Here is a 13,923-nt window from a genome sequence, read left to right as displayed (position 1 = left end):
CTCCAGTTCTCAAATAAAGATGAAAGACTGAGTAGCCAGGGTAGGCTTTTCATTGTTGCTTTTAGAGAAAGAAGAGGGACTCTTTTCACATAGTCTCACAATTAATGCCTCCCCCGATTTCCAGAGCTACATTGCTGCAAATCATGGTCCTTTGTATCCTGGTTTGAAGACTGTGGCAATCAATTCTACTGAATTCTACTGCAGCTTTTCTTTATTAAGGGTTGAAGGACTGTTTCCTCATGAGTATTCCCCAAAGGCATTTGCAAAGCCTAATAAACTTCTCTTTTTTAATGAGTTTCAACAATCTTACCCAGAGTACAGGTACTTTTTTTACAGTCTTGCAACAAAAGATTATGAAAAAAGTGAAAAAAAAAGTTGAAACTTCAATCAAAATTAGAAATAAAAAGGCATGGTTTCTCACACTGGTATTTAGAGAGAAGTCAGAGTGTTCCAGTGGTCATGATCACACCACCTTCAGCTTCTAAAAAGCTGCCCTCTTCTATTTAACACTATTCTCTATATTAAGGACCAGCTGTAAACCAGCTGTTAAAATCTTTTCACTGTTACAGCAGCTGAAATTCATGAAAGTGATTTCTTAGTGCAGTTGCAATAAATTTGCTTCCACACAGTGTATGGAATGGGTTAGTCTGAGGAAAATCTAAAAATATTGCTGGCAGTCCAGAATTATGCAGCTTCTGCCTTTCCTTCTGATGCTGAAATGCATTTCTTGTTGGTATAAACGAGCAACAATCTGCCTTTGGCAGCTTCCATCTTGCTTGGGCATTTTTTGCTTCTTAAAATATAGGTGTGCTAAAAACTGTACCTCAAAGGGAGGATAATCTGTTTTGCAAAGCACTGTAACTTGAATAATGGGAAATTGCCTGTGGAGTGAAGAATTGTGCACCCTGGAGAGTTTCTGTTCATAACAGTTTGTAGGTTACCTGCACAGCAGATCAGTGGCCAAGACAAAGTACTTTCTATTCTGCAGGGATTCAACAATGACCAGCTTGCTGTCTTCTGTCTGCCCAAAGAAAATGGAAAAATGGAACCTATGACTTCAGCAGCTCCCAGAGAGATGTTTACATGTTTGGGAAATCTTGATTTTGTTACCAAGTGCGGCACAGTCTTGTAAATCACTTCCAGGTGATGGTGAACTTTTTCTCCCTTTTTTCTGCTACCCAACATCTATTTTCAATCAATCCCAGTGAAGTTATAAGTGTATTACAATGTGATTTCGTCAGAGGTGCCTCTCATATGTTCCACCCTGGAGATGCTGCTTCTTCCCGAAGTTTGTGGTTCACTTTTGAGGACACAAATAGAATCTTTCTTAGGATGTGGCAGAAGCCAGGCTCAGAGCTGCTGTGGATGTAGACAAAACACAGCCAGAATCTTCTGGCAAGAGGGGAGAGGCACTAAGAGAGTACAGACATAGTAGATTTGCCAGGCTTCTGTGAGACCCAGCTTTCTAAGAAGAGGTGCTTTTGTCCAGTGACTTAGTCTGGGCTTGTAGCAAGTGTCTTTTTCATGTCCACATGTTGTCACCACAAAATAAGGTCCCCCCCCCGTTAATACACGCTTCATTAAGCTCTGAGGAAGACAGACTTTAATATTAAACTTATTTGTTTCAGCAATCCCAAAACTGAAAGTATATTATTTCTATGTTAGAATTGTTAAAATGATAAAAATTAATTGTTTTCTAAATTTATTTTTGTTTCAGAGTTGAAAGAGTCAGCCAGTAATGTATCAATATTAGTCCTATTGCAATACCAGGGACCCCTTAGTCAGTCTCCTGCTGTACTAGATTCCGTAACACTAAAGGCTGATAGTACATAGCAATAAATTATCCTTTTAGAAATTAAGGGTTTTTTTAAGATTCATAGTATCACTTTCTTTAGTCACCAGAAAAATAGTTTGTTACTAGGAGGCTCACAAGCAGAAACAAGTTACAATACCTGTTGTTTCCAAAAAATAAATAAACTACATTGAATAAGCTGAAATTTCTCTCTTGTCAAGATCAGCTTTTATTAAACAAAATGAGACATTACAGGTGATTTAATGTGGACCTTTGACAATGTATTGTTTTATGTAGTATGTGAAAAAATGTTTAAAATATGTAGTCAGATTAAATTAATATTTTGAAGTTAGTTATAACTAAGACTCTAGAAAGAAAACAATAGGTCTGTCACAGTATGTAAAAATCATAATTGTACTTAGATTAAAAATGCACATTTGTGTGCCTGCACTGAAAAAACCATCTTGATGGTTCTATGATGAAGGTTTATCCCAGTGTATGTCTAAAATCCTCCAAAATCTTTTGTATGAAGTCTGGATAAGGATGGTTGCCCTCTGTTGTTGTTTTAGGAGTGTTCAGGTGCACATTTCTCAACATCCTGTCACTCCTTTCAGTACTTTCTCCCTGTTGCCTCAGTTTTTATTAGTGCCTGTCCCTTCCCTCACCACCACCTCCCTTAGCAAATTCCCGTTGGCTTCTGTGACGCAATGTATGCAACCCAAGAAAAGACAGACTGAGGATTTGAATAAAGTCCTTCTAGGCCTTCCTTGAGGGAGTTTAGATGACAAGACTGATTCATCAGGTATTTCACCATATTTAATGAAAACTTCTTCACTGGGCACCTTGATGCCAAATTAACCAGCAGTGCTGGGCTGCTTTAATGTGTGCTCAAGTGCTGGAATTGACACCTAGCTTTGCAAGGGAGCCAGCTGTTGGGGGAATGCCTCCTGACGAATCCTTCCTGCTTTTAAGCCTTCCACTAATGCATAATCAAATCCCTATTAAAACATAAATCTATTTTTTAAATTTTAATATAAGCAGGATGACTCTGCATCTTGAGTGGAGGTATAAAGTTTGACTCTCTACCTCACTTTAACATGGTCATACTGATGTCTTCCATGGAATTAGTATTAACTGATAGAACTGAGAAATTTGTCCCTCTGTCAAAGTAGTTTTAAGGCCAAACAACAAAATGCCATGGCCACAAGATGGCCTTCAAAACTGCCTGAGAAACTAGTAAGTCTGTTCAGAAAGCTACCAGCCATGTGTAAATATTGTTTTTCCCATTGTAAAAATTTATGTGGTTATGTTTACCTCAGAGAATTAAGGACCTTCCACGAGGTCACTTTTTGTTTCTTCCTCCTTTTTTTTTTTTTTTTTGTAGGAGGGTCACCCTTTTCATGATGAATAGTACTAAGTCCTGCTACAAATATTTCTTGGAAAGATTCTTTGGGACATCAAGTGCTATTTATCCAGAATAAATACATCTCAGCTGGGCCCACAGAAGTAAAAAATGAAGATGTCCTGATAAAGATCTGATGCATTTCTCTTACATTTGGAAACTGTCTCTTCAGTAACTCCAAAATATAAGTAGTCAGACAATTTGGGTCATTTTGTTGCCAGGTGCCAATCTTCCATCATATTCAACTCCAGCTCTGTGCCACCTTCTGCCATTGTCTTCAGCTCTGATTTGCACTGGCCCATCACTGAGATGCCCTTCCCCCTTCCTCAGGTCAGATGGGGAGGAAGAGACATCAGCCACATCATTTCAAAATTCAGCTTTGCTCTTCCAAGGGTTTTAATACTGTTGAGTTACTTGATATTTGTACATTATAAATAATTCCTTAGTTTAAAGGCTTTGTTTACAAAACTGACTCAAGCTTTCTTCAGCACAGTTCTTGTGAGTTTTGCTGTCTGGCTTCTAACACTTTACAGCTGACTAAAAAATCTCAATAGCAAAACTGGCCTCAAAAAATCATGGAGGAAAACCCCTTTTTTTTTTTTTTTTTACAGTACCTAGTGTCACACTGAGGAAAAGAGCCCTCCCAGTTAACTTTTTTTTTTTCCTCAGGTAAGACAAAGAAGTTGAGAAAAAAGTTGAGAAAAAGATTGCATTTTGAAATTTTCTGGTAGTTCAGATATGTGAAACGTATCTTTTCACTTCCATGCAAATACCATGTAAGTGGAACAGGTAATCTGTAGACTTTAAAAATATTAAATACTAGGAATTTCAAAGTATTACAACATCAAGTTAATCTAGAAAATCACAAAAGGAACTAATTTATTTTGATGGCTTCATTCTAGGCACATGCTGTAAGAGCATAACCAGCATTAATCCATCTTATTCAGCATTTATCAATGTGGGTAATAAAGAATAAATGACCAGGTATTATCATGCTAGAACATGTGATGTGATGTGAGCTCCCCTTACATGTGCATTTCTCTGAAATTATTTAGGTGAGCTATCTGTGAAAATAGATATCATTCTTACACTGCAGTAACTCACAGCATAAAATATGTATGTTTTAACTGCTGAGAAAAATCTAATGCAAAGAATGGGAATGACAAATTTGTGCAATCATAGAAGCTGATGGTTGTAGATACAGGGCAAAATATTTTATCCAGGGAGGTAAATTCACACTGCTTGGTATGTTTTTTATAAAGAGGTGCTTTAAAAATACAGAAGATCTAAAGAAAATATGGTCATAAGGTGTGATGTTCTTGGAAAATACTGGATTTCTTTAACTCAGCCTCAATCTGCTTAAACAGAGAGATTAGAAGAAACTTTCAGTTTATTTAATGACAGCCATTAACACTACTGCTCTGGAAGCCAATAGAATACTTACACATAGATAATTTATTTTTAAAAGACTTATTATAAATTACATTTAATTTTCAATGGGCTGCAGTGATCAGTTGATCAAAAAGTTTTCTAATAATGTCCAAGAGTAATCCTCTGTAGTATAAGGATTGCACCCCAGTACACTGGGGTATTTCAGATCTTATTGTAGGAAGGATTTTCTTTGTCTTTGACATGGTTATTGGCAAGGTATTCCTTGTCCCTTGCAAATAATGGAGCATGTTCTTATGGTGAAAATGTTAAATAAGCCTTGAGAAGAAGTCTTGGTTTAAGAAGTATTAGTGTTTCATGGTTTCATTTCAGTGCTAGGTTTTTAATTTCAGATGTTAATCACACAAGCAACTTGCCTCTGATGAAGCAACATAACTTTTGTGTCAGTGAAGACCCAGCACCCTGATTAATGGCTGGCTGTGATCACATGAGTAGTATTACCAAAAATACAACATTATAAACTCTGTGAATCCTGTTTAGGCTTCAGTTTATCCATGTTAATACTCCAGTCTACCATTTTGTTCTGAATTGCATAATAGTATCCTTCTCTATCCTATTGGCAATGTTCAAGAAACACTTATTGGTAGACCTACAGGAAGCCCCAAATGATTGTGAAACATGGACAGTAGCCTATATAATAAAGGGACTTACTCTTGTAGATGAGGTGTTGTATGAAAATAAGGTTGTGGATCAGTAGCCCAAGTGTTTCTCTCAGAAAATGATGCTTGAACTCATACATAGCTGCTCCAGCAACACAGCAGTGTACAGCTTTTACCTAATTGTGATGAGAAGTTCTCCAGCCTCTCTCCTCTCCCTATTCTGAGGCAAACATATTCTAATGCTCTGTCATGTATTTGTTGATGTGGCATCCAGCAACAGCTGCACAAGAGTAGTAATGCTGTCTTTTCCATTAATGGCTTAATAATACAGAAATGATATATGAATGCTGCTCTCACATGAAGTACTTTCTTTATGGTTGTTTATAGAATTAACTAATTACATATTATTAGTTTAGAGAAAGCCAATAAATAAGGAATGGCGCAATCACTTTGAGTTTGCTGCACTGCACCACATCAAACATTTGGTTTGTTTCAAGTCTTGTAACCCTAATTTTGGAACAAATCATAGTCTAGACTCCAGCTGTCATAAAACCTCCATAGTCGCTTCTTCTGGTATGTTTTACACTTTAGTAATCTTGTGTGCACCAAAACTTGGACTCTGGGCTACCATGACTCTAAGGAACCAAAACTATTGGTGTTGATGGAAGCAAAGAGAGACCAGCCAAGGCTGGTCTGTCTAAAGTTCCTTCTTGTATTCTCTGCAAGACTGTCACCATAAATCAAGGTTTGACTTTCTGGCTGTCATTTTTTCCCCTTCAAATGACAGTCATGACAAATGCTCGTCTTCCACTCCTAGTTAGTGTTTTCACCCACCAATGCAGTTTTGAGACTCTTGCACAAAATTTGCATGGAGTTCCCAAATCAGGGGAGTTTTTAAGGCATGAGTGGATTAACGTTAAGAAAAGTGTGCTGGAAATCTTTATGTTGAGCAAGCACTGTCACTTCTTTAATCATTGCACAAAACTCCTCTGGCTGTGATATTCTTGGATTTAGCTCAAACAAAGGGGAGACATCACAGTATTTGTCAGAAATGTACAATTCAGGTTTGTAGGACAGACAGTGAAGAGAGATACCTGCAATTCTTACTGAAAGCTGGCCTAAACTCTGCAGTTGATGCCATTGTTACTGGAAAAAGTCATGGAACCAGAACAGCAACTGCTTTATTTTTATCTTTTTCTTTAAGACAGAATCTGAGTTTATCTGAAATATTTAAGAACCAGTAACAGAGCTAATATAATATCAGCTACTTAGTTCTAAGTAATGAAAACTCATCTTGAAGTTTAGAATTATAGTCACTATTAAAAAACTTAGCCTTAAAGAGTAAAAGAACATGTAAGCAGACAGAAAACAATGTGCCAATATCACAAGATAAACGCAGAAAGGTCAGACACCTGTGTGTTGTCTTTCAGTGTAAAGTTTCATAATAGAATCACTTCCTATGAGCTGGTTGTGGTTTTGGGGAAGTCATTGTCCTCCAGTGGTTTCAGAAAGGAGAAGAATTAAGTCAACACTAAGTGCTTGGGGAATTGCTGTTTTGTTAATGGATATGTTTAGCCATTTTGATTTCCATTTATGGCACTGCGGGATTCTGCCTCATAATGAAATTTGTGTTTGATTTTCACTCATCATCCAAGACACAAAATCTTCAGATTTTCCATGTAAACATAGATGGAAATAATAAAAGGCTAAAAATAAGGAGGATGGGCAATTAAGATCATGAGAAAGAAAGTGGGGAGAGATTTTCTTGGGTAAGGAACAGAATAAATATGAATTGTTTACTCTGAAAAAGCAGCTTGATGTTCTATAGTTATATTTATTAATCTTTCTTTTATTATAGCGTGATGATTAGCTCTTTGGTTAGAAGCAAAGAGGAGTTTATTGACTTGATCATAACAAGGGTAATATATAATAACACAGAATCTGGCAAACAATATTCAGCATGATGACCTAAAATTTCTTCAGACTCTCAGAGATAAAATCAAACACCTGCTTTTCAATATACCTTGCCCTAAGTTAATTATGTCATTTTGTGAACCAGCAATAATATCTTTTATTATTCAACTAGTTATAGAAGTACAAATTTTTTTCAGCTGAAACTAATAGCAGTGAACATATATAGAAACTAAGAAGCTCACCTTTAACTGCAAACAAAAACCAATGCAATTTTGGCATTTCCCCAATCCAAATCTAGAAGATATTCATTGTATGAAAATCTGTAAACACTAAGATGTTTTTCGGAGCTTAATCCTGACTATCATCATGAGTTCTGATACATGTTCAGCCTTTTTATTTGGAAATTTAGCTGGTAGATGTAGCCAAAATGTTTTAGCAAAGTAATCTGGAACATGAGAGTCACAAGCCTTGAGTGTCTGTCAACACTGGAATAAGAATGGAAGAATCTTTCCTGATTATGTAGATAAGTTTTCAGTTTTGTATCTTCCTTTTTCATGTACCTGGGACATCTTCCCAGTTTGAGAATTCATGTGTCTGTTTTAAAATATAGCTGTTTACATGTAGAACAGGGCTGGAGAAGGTCTCAGTCAGTGATTACAGTCTTGATGTTTTCATTCAACTACTATGTATAAAGTGGAATAAATAATTCCTGAATGGATGAAACCTTCACCACCCTACCTCCTCAATGATTATAAACCTTCAGGAATTCATACTCTCAAGTTGTTCATGGTAATTTGCACCTATTTGCTCTCTTGTTATAGCTATAAACTCTGCTTTAAACAGCTCTAGTTTTACTCTTTTTTTCATGCCATTTAATCCATTTGATAAACTTCTAGATGGCAACACCTGTTGTAGACTTTAATCACGTTGAATAGTTGAAATTTTGTTCCATCATGTAAGGTAGAGTTTTTCTGTAATTCTAAAAATCTTTGAATCTTTTCTTACCTTTCATAAACAAGAACAAGCCATCAGAATATTAGAGGAAGTTTCCAACACTATCAACTGGTATTGATAGTTCATCTTCCTACTGTGATTCCTATTGCATCCAGGTTTTACTCCTTGTATGATTTTAACTAATTAGATTATACTTCTTATTCCTGAGGTGCATTGGTCTACATTCTCTTATACTTAGCTTGGTCCCATTTCTATTGTATCTGTTGTTGATATATCAGATTTGATAGGTCACTTTCCTGCATGTTTGATGAAAACACTCCCTGCTTTAACTCGTTGAGCTCCATCATTTGATTGGTGTAAACATTATAAAAATTTGCCTCATATCTAACCATTTAGGAAGTCCTAAATTTTCCCTTCAACAGCAACAGTAGTTACCTCCCATTTACCCATTTTCCTTCTCAGAACTTGTTTATATCTGAAATCCAGGACAACAAGCAGTACATGGAGTGACACAATATTGAATACTTAAGTAGAATCTAGAAAGAATACATTTATTTAATTTCCTTTGCTTTTGAGCACTATTTGTCTTATAAAAGATATCCACTTCATCTGGTGCCATATATCTTTGTAAGATCTTTGTTTCATTCTACCACATTTTCCAGTAAGTGTTTTAAAAAATTCTCTCAAATGAGTCCTGAATCTCACATACTGCTGAGGTCAGTCTAGTAAGACCGTAGGTGTCTGTTGGAGCAATTGCTTTTCCATTTCAATATGTAAGAGTAATAGTCTAGGTTTGGAAATTTATTTTTGGTTTATGTCTGGTACAAAACTTTGAAACCCTGAATGCTGCTTGAAAAAAAAAAAGCCAGCTTTTGCTTGATGTGACATTGCCATCATGCTGGGAAAAACCATGCAGCAGCTCTGGAAAAAAAAAAGTGGGGGATTTTATTACCTTTGTCAATTTTCACGTCAAATATTCAGTCTGTTGATACTCCCCATATCATTCTATATGGAGACCTAATGCTGCCTATTGATGCTTTAAATTTTTCTATATCTGTTTAGTCAAGCTGCTGCTCACAGAATGTGCATTTAGAAAGGTAGACTTCGGTGGCTTATTTGTCCTTCTTTTCTCATACTTTAACATTTTTATATAAAGTGTTGGTTTTGACACAGGTTTTGATAAAATTAATACGAGCAAAGGATGTTTAAATGCAGGGAAAAGAGGTACATTGGCTAACAGAATACAATAGAAAAATATGTAAGCAAACTGACAACTCAGTCAAAGTTCTCTTTATTTACTTTATGTGGATAGTGAGTTCTTGAAGCCACCATGCTTTTTTTTTTTTTTTTTTTTTCCTGAACACAAAAGTTTATCAACTGTGAGAGGCATTTTCTTCATTAGGACTGGCATTTAGTCCACATTTTGTGGAACATGCTTGTATCTATAACATGAAAGAATTTTTTTCAAAAATAAATTGGAAGTTATATTCTAGTGGAGCCTGTTGATCCTTGCTTGTTGGGATTGTTGTGCTGAGAAACACAGAAAAAAAATTGTCTTAAAGGCATAAAATGCAGGCCAAAAAGCTTGGTGTTTGAGTGGGTTTGGATGTGTATTTTTCTTTTGTTAAACAGTTGTTTCATATAAGTAAATGCTGTTCCAACCCCTGCTTTGGAAGTTTGGCTTTGCTGGAGAATATGTGAAATGGTTCTGATGTGGATCAGGACCAGCTGTATTAGTGCAATAAACATGGTCTTGCCACTTTGGGATAGTGCTATGCAGACTTTTGGTGAGTCATCTTTATGTACAATGGAGGGAAGAGTAATTCTTTCCAGTGTAAAAAGTGAAATTCTGTGGTTTGAATAGTGAAATTCATGACAGTTTAGGTCTCATTTTGTGAAAATCAGTAGAATCCAGAGGAGGAATACAGAATTCTTCTTAGTGTAGCTAGTTTTGTGTGAAGATATTTAGGACAGCTACAGATGACTCAATGATTGGAGGATTAATGGTCATGAGCTGTAGCATCTTAAATCCCCTTTTAGATGATCCTATTTGGATTTTGACTATGCTTTAATTTGTGCTCATTAGCTTCACATACCTAATTGAGTCTTTCCCAAACATCTCTGCATAAGCAAATCCAGATGTTATTTCAAAAGATCATGAGAAAATTTCTTTTAGAAGATCCTGAGAAATTTTTTTATAGTCCTTGACGTGTTTGACACTATTATGCTGCAGTCATCCAATGCCCACATTAACCAGTCTTAATGACCAGAGAAAAATGAGGCTATTTCAAATAACAAACAACTTGTGTCACCCTCTATACATTTGTGAAATCTTTGTTCTTAATATTTCCTTTTATCTTTTTTTCCCTGTTGCTTTGCAGTACTAATCAGGTTAATGCATAACTGAGTATTATCAATTATATATAACCTTTGGTGTATGTTTTTGGGGAATAAAAGATTACTTTGGTTGTATAATTGAAAGGACAATAGGTCCCAAATTTGCTGCCCACTGATTCTAAATGTCAGTCATACATCAGAGGTCAGACAAAGATAGAGACAAAACTAGTCAAATAGAAGAAAGCAGATTAAGTACAGACATACCTTGAAATCAACACTGGCACTATTGTATGCAGAATACTTCAGGTCTCCTTACTGAGATGCAACCCAGCATGGGCTTAGGTACCCATTCAAACAGCATTATGCATATTCTGAGCCTTTTTGGAAAGCTCTGCACAGAGAAATGAGACCTCAGTAGTCCAAAGATTAAAAATGCATCTATAAGGCTTGCTGTGGCAGCCACAGGAAATACAGACATGAATCCTTTTGCCCTTACTTGAAGTGGCTGTCAGGGCCTGGCTTTGGCCAGAAGCTGTCTGCTGCCAAGTGATGCTGCTGCCAGGTGGTCTTCAGTCAGATACAGATACTTCTGTTGATGCAATTATAGGGCTTTTGTATTGGAGCTTGCTGCTGACAGTGCTTAATGAAGTTAATGTGATTGTTCTGTGATATTCCCTAACCAAACCAGCTCTGCAAACAGCCCCAGAGTGCTGGGAAATGGGGATAACAATTGCAATTTAAGCAAGTTTTTGATACAGAATTGTTCCAGCATGAGGCCAGATAATATCAAGGCTGTTGTGTAAATCAAGCTGTTACAAGAATTAGGTATTTTTCTAATATTTGCTAATTAAGGGGAGCAGGTGGTCTGTATCTCTTTTGTCAATAACTTAGTGTCACAGTCTTTTCCTTATGAGTGTAGGACACAGGGATTTTTATAAATGCCATCACTGATGATTTGCACCAAATTTTTGCTTGAAATTGTTTAATAAGTTGTAGTTTGGCTTGTTGATCAGCTCCATGCTTGAAGTACTGAGTTTGTGGTTCCTCCTCCTCCTGTGTTTCTTAGGAATTCCAAGGGTCATTTGCCTAGCTCAAATTTTGTTGAAAATATTCAATTTAATTTTCCGTGGAAGTGTTGTCTTTAGCATCAAGCAAACTATGGTTTTGGTCAAGAAATAAATCAGCTACAAATTGTCAAGAACTGGAGAAAGAGCAACTTCACCTTTATTATTTTTTAATTTTTAATGCATCTAAATTTAAGTCACCCATTCTGGCAATAGCTGTTAAGAAGGAAAGGCTGCAAAGATGGTAAACATTTTAGAATTTGTTTTTATAGATGTGAAATGATGTTCTGCAGCCCTAAAATAAAAGCCAGGTTCAAGACTTCAAAGCCCAGGGGTCTTACTGGGAAAAATACACCAGCTGTTCCTGTGGGCTTCCTGGAGAGCTGAAACCATAATGTGCAAAATGGATAGAGATTTAATACTGTAGTTTCATAAATTTATTGACTTTTCTAAATAGCAAATATAACTGTCCATTGTTCCCAGCAGATGACAACATGAATAGAAAGAAGCTGCAGTATTCCCCAAGAGATTGAATGTCAGAATTAACATGGGGGAAGGAAACAAGAAGACTTGTGTGTTATCTTTTTTCCTGTATGCTTCCAGTATTTATCAGACAGGTAATTTTCAGCAGTCAGAAATAAAGACTAAAAGGTGCATATTTTACTTGGTAAAAGAACAGAATGTTACCTTATTAAAGAAGGTTATGTTCAAGAGAATTAAGTTCATTAACAATGCTGTAATATTTTCTATGAATGTATCCTATGGGGTGCTGAACTGTAGAGACACAGTCAAAACCAAACAAAATTTCACAGTACTTTGCAATGAGTTTTTATAGAAGAGCTGTGAAAATAAAGACCAGATTAAGGAAAAACAATATAGACTTCTGGAAAAAAAAGTGAAATAAGATGGTTTATGTGAAATGTAAACAACTTGAAATTGTAAACAGCTAGATTAATATAAGGATTTCATAAATACTGTGATGAAAAAGCTGCATGTTCCACCTGCTCTGTAAACAAGCAGAAGGAGCTTATCTGGATCTAAAACACATTAGGGAGAAGTATTTAGACAAACACAAACATCAGCAATGGTGAGACAGAAGAACAAGTTAATAGCTGCATCTTGGACATTCTGCAAAGCCTTTCAGCGAGGCAGAGAGAAATTTTCTATAATCAGAGAGAAAGGTGGCTACAAATGGGCTGAGACTGACAGAGTGAAGACAGTGAGAAATTCATGAAGACTGAAAAATATGTACAGTATTGAGGAAAAGAGAAAGGGGGGAGTTTCCTTGATTCCACCAGAAATGATCCTGGGAATGGGAAATGTAAGATGGGCAGTAAAAGTTATTAGAAACAGGAGTACTAAAATTGCTAAAATTCTTAAAGGTTCTAAAGATAAAAAAACAGGTGGTTACTAAATTCAGTGGCAAAGCTCTCACTAAAACCATTAGGGCCAGGTCAGACTTTGGGGACAGGAAAGGATTGGAACAACAGGTAAATGGCAAGGATGCCAATAAGAGGAATACCAAGATACAACTGCCATGGTATCGAGTGTGTAAAAGGCTAAATTACTATTAGAAGCTTATGCCTTCTGTGTATGAAGGCAGCACATTCTGTTTGCTCAAACCATGATGTAGAAAGATTTTTGTCCCATCAAGATATATTTTAACATCTTCTTCTGAGCTTACAGAGTCTTAAATATGGATCATTTTTCCAAATAATTCAAAAAATGTTGATGTATTTCTCTGAAGCTTATATACACATACACACACACACATATATAAATATATCTGTGCTATAAAATTAAAGACCTTTGAAGAATTATTCTGCTTGTTTGCATGAAAACCATGCAGATTCCAAATAGAAAGCTGTTATTACCATTATCAGTTGGATATTTTAAAACCAGTTGGATATATTTAAAACCATATTTCATAGTCAGGAAAATATTCTAGTGATTAACTGTGGTTGTCTTTGCTAGGGAACACCTCATTCGTTCTGTCAGATACTCCCTTTCTGGCAGTGAAAGGACTGCAAACCCTTTCACATCCCAAATGGGAATATGACTGGCTTGTGTGTTTTCCAGTAACTCTTCAGAGAATTCAGCTTCTTGCTTCAGACTTTCCCTTTTGATGTAATGGGTTGTCTGCAATGTGGTAATTGCATTGTATTTCTTTTTATTTTCTGAATTAAAATATTTTTCCAAAAGTTCTTGCAAGCATCTTCTGACTGTGCAGTTTCTGTAGAGGAAGCATTCTCCAAGAAACAAAACTGAAGGATAGTAGAGGAAATAAATATAAATATTTGGGGAGATTTGAGTTGTTTCTCTGTCTCAGATTTGTGCAGACTGGACATTGCAGTATTTTGTCCAAACTGATATTGTTCACTTACATTGGAATTCTCAGTTATGCAATGCAAT

General features: G+C 36.1%; 1 long non-coding RNA gene across 2 annotated transcripts in view; it reads left to right on the top strand.

Moving 5' to 3' along the window:
* Positions 1-13,532, top strand: part of LOC148183879 (uncharacterized) — a 36,004-nt gene extending 22,472 nt beyond the window's left edge. Inside the window, exons 2-3 of one of the 2 annotated variants that reach the window (XR_015773114.1) lie at positions 989-1,143; positions 11,998-13,532. This is a non-coding gene — a long non-coding RNA (uncharacterized LOC148183879). Of the gene's footprint in view, positions 1-988; positions 1,998-11,997 lie in introns of those variants that run through there. The other variant, XR_015773113.1, reaches the window with a different exon arrangement.
* Positions 13,533-13,923: the final 391 nt, after the last annotated feature.

The sequence above is a fragment of the Pseudopodoces humilis genome, chromosome 8, assembly GCF_049639895.1.
Source record: "Pseudopodoces humilis isolate 2021_Gansu_Grassland_sample_001 chromosome 8, ASM4963989v1, whole genome shotgun sequence".
Classification (NCBI taxonomy): Eukaryota; Metazoa; Chordata; class Aves; order Passeriformes; family Paridae; genus Pseudopodoces; species Pseudopodoces humilis.
Note: the sequence above shows the minus strand (reverse complement) of the source record. Positions and strands in the feature narration are given on the sequence as shown.